Source organism: Myotis brandtii, unplaced genomic scaffold (assembly GCF_000412655.1).
Source record: "Myotis brandtii unplaced genomic scaffold, ASM41265v1 scaffold632, whole genome shotgun sequence".
Classification (NCBI taxonomy): domain Eukaryota; kingdom Metazoa; phylum Chordata; class Mammalia; order Chiroptera; family Vespertilionidae; genus Myotis; species Myotis brandtii.
Window position 1 is genome coordinate 239157 of NW_005370419.1, and position 2735 is coordinate 241891.

The 2735-nt window shown below is 64.3% G+C and overlaps 1 protein-coding gene across 1 annotated transcript in view; it reads left to right on the forward strand.

The window, feature by feature from the left end:
- The window catches only part of ENDOV (endonuclease V), a gene marked incomplete at its 5' end in the record, with an annotated part of 25366 nt that overhangs the window by 7131 nt on the left and 15500 nt on the right, over positions 1–2735 (forward strand). The window lies entirely within an intron of this gene.

Consider the following 2735-nt stretch of genomic DNA (forward strand, 5'->3'; position numbering starts at 1 on the left):
TCTGGGGGGAGGGTCCAGGTCAGGGGCAGCCTCCAGGGACCCCTGGTAGCGAGGGGCCCTCAGGCGCTGGGGTTTGATGCTGCCCCTTCTCCACGTCATCACCAGGAAGGCTCAGAGGCCAAAGGTGTGGCCCAAGGGAGGCCCCGAAGAGCCCCCAGGCGAGGGCAGGACCCCCGAGGCCCACAGCCCAGGCCTCAGGACACACCCTGAAGAAAAAAAAAGCAGCTGGCGGTGCGCTTGGACTCAGACACGGGCCGCGAGCGCCCTGCTCCCATGGCTGCGCTGTCCCCGTCCACGGTCACGAGGCCTGGAACAGCCTGGGTGATGCCCACAGAGACCTCTCAGCACAGAGCCCAGACCCGGGCCCAGTGGCTTTCCCAGGGGTCACGGGAGGGGTTTTTTTTTCTAAAAGTGCCTACGTGGTCCTGGCCAGTGTGGCTCAGTGGTTGAGCATCGACCTATGAACCAGGAGGATATGGTTCGATTCCCGGTCAGGGGCACAGGCCCGGTTGTGGGCTCGATTCCCAGTGGGGGGTGTGCAGGAGGCAGCCGATCCATGATTCTCATCATTAATGTTTCTCTCTCTCCCTTCCTCTCTGAAATCAATAAAAATAGATTTTGAAACAACAAAGGTGCTCACGGCCGCTGGACGGCACGGATGTTACAGCTCTGCCCCGTCCCCTCTGGTACATCTGCCACCGGCTGTTTCCGGTTGAGCTTCCTGATCATTAAACCTTGGAGAGCTTCCAGGGGTGACGTCACAGCAGCACCCCCAGGGCCACCTCAGGGGCGTGCGGTGACGGCGTGGCCTCCCGGAGAGTGGGAGCAGTTAAGGCCACCGCTTCCTCTGACCACAGAGCTCCGCGGGCCTCCCAGCTGCATGTGAGGACAAAGGCATGTTCCGCAGGCCCCGTCCCTGTCCCCTGAGCCAGGAGCCGCGGAGTCAGGTACATTCGCAGGCCACGTACCTGAGCAGTTGGTGCGTTTTAATTAAAATGCACCCGGTTCTCACCCACCCATCACGGGGACGCTGGGTTTCTGTTCTGGCTCCTGTGGGCAGCTGCCCGGAGCGGCCATGTTCCGGCTCCTGTGGGCGGCTGCCCGGAGCGGCCATGTTCCGGCTCCTGTGGTCGGCTGCCCGGAGCGGCCATGTGCACGCTTTCGTGATGCGCGTCCACAGTTCTGTCCCGAGGGGTGACTTCCTGGCTCTCGGGGCCACTCACTCCATGGACCGGCCGGCGCTTGCTCAGTGGCAGCCTTTTCCCGGCCACAGCCAGGCCCGGGCCTCCGTCATGCCGGCACCGGCTGCATCTGCCTTGCATGTCCCTGCTGACGAGTGAGGGGAGCCCCTTGTGTGTGCTCACTGCCCATTTGGGAGAAATGTCTCCTCAAATCCTTTGCCCTTTTTATTTTGTTTGTAAATATATTTTTATTGACGTCAGAGAGGAAGGGAGAGGGAGAGAGAGAAACATCGATGATGAGACAGAATCATGGATCTGCTGCCTCCTGCACACCCCCCACTGGGGATCAAGCCCTCAACCTGGGCCTGTGCCCTGACCGGGAATCGAACCCGGGACCCTTCAGTCCACAGGCCGATGCTCTATCCACTGAGCCACCCCGGCCAGGGCCCCTTTGCCCTTTTTAAAACTGAACCGTCTCGTTCTGCTGTGGGTGTCAGAGCTCTTTGTGGGGGACCCGGCCCCGTCAGCCACGCACCTCAGCTCTGCTCCCACTCGGCTTGTCTTTTCGTCCCCAACGGTGTCCTTACATGTGGGCGTTTTTAAACTGGAGGTGGAAGGAGCCTCGCCTGTCCCTGGGGGGCCGGGCCGGGTGGTCGTGAGCCCAGGTGGGGTCGGGACCTGCTGGGCGGGGCGTTCGTAGGAGACCCGGGGCAGCAGGATGGGGTTTGGGAGGAGGCTTCAGTGGCACGTGCTGCCCACACCCACGCCCGTCCCCCTGCTCTGCCCTGTCTTCACCCCATCCCCGTCCAGAGGGCGTGCGGGCCGGAGTGGTGGCGTCTCGCTCCTTCCCGCAGAACCTTAAAAATAGAGCCCAGATGCTGCCCTCTCAGACCGCAGCTGCCCCAGAGCCCAGAATAAGTCTGAACCCCTTAATAATTCACGGCGCTCCAAATAGCCTGGTGGCCCCTGAGCCCCTGCCCAGGCCCCCCCACCCCGTTCCCAGGGGCTGGGAGTGGGGCTCCCGGGAGGTGGGGAGGCCTGGCTCCTGCAAAGCACACCCACGCCCCTCGCCTCAGAGACCCCGCCTGCCCACCCCCCCTCTCGGGCAGCCAGGCATGGAGACCCCAGGTCCTCACTGTCCCAGGACCCTCCCCGCTGCACCCTCCGGCCACAAACATCAGTCCCTTCCATCACAACCGCCCCCCCTCGGGCTTCTGGGGTCCCAGCCCTCAGGGCCTGGGCCCAGTCCCGGCTGCACACACCCACCTGCTCCTCTGCCTCTGGAGGGTCCCTAAAGGGGCTCCGTGCTGGCGGGAGCAGCTGGGACCAGGCCCTGGGTCCCGGCGTGCGGCCTCTGTGCTGCTGGGATGGGAGTGGGTCCTCAGAGCCTGGCCCCCCCGCAGCCCTGCTGCCCTGCCCGGCCCGCCGGGTGATTAATGAAAGGCCCGCGGCAGCGCTGACACCCAAACGGATCGCACGCCAAGCGATCAGGCGGCGAGGTGGGGATGATGGAGCGAGGCCCGCTGTCCCCAGGTCACCCCCGGGGGGCAGGAG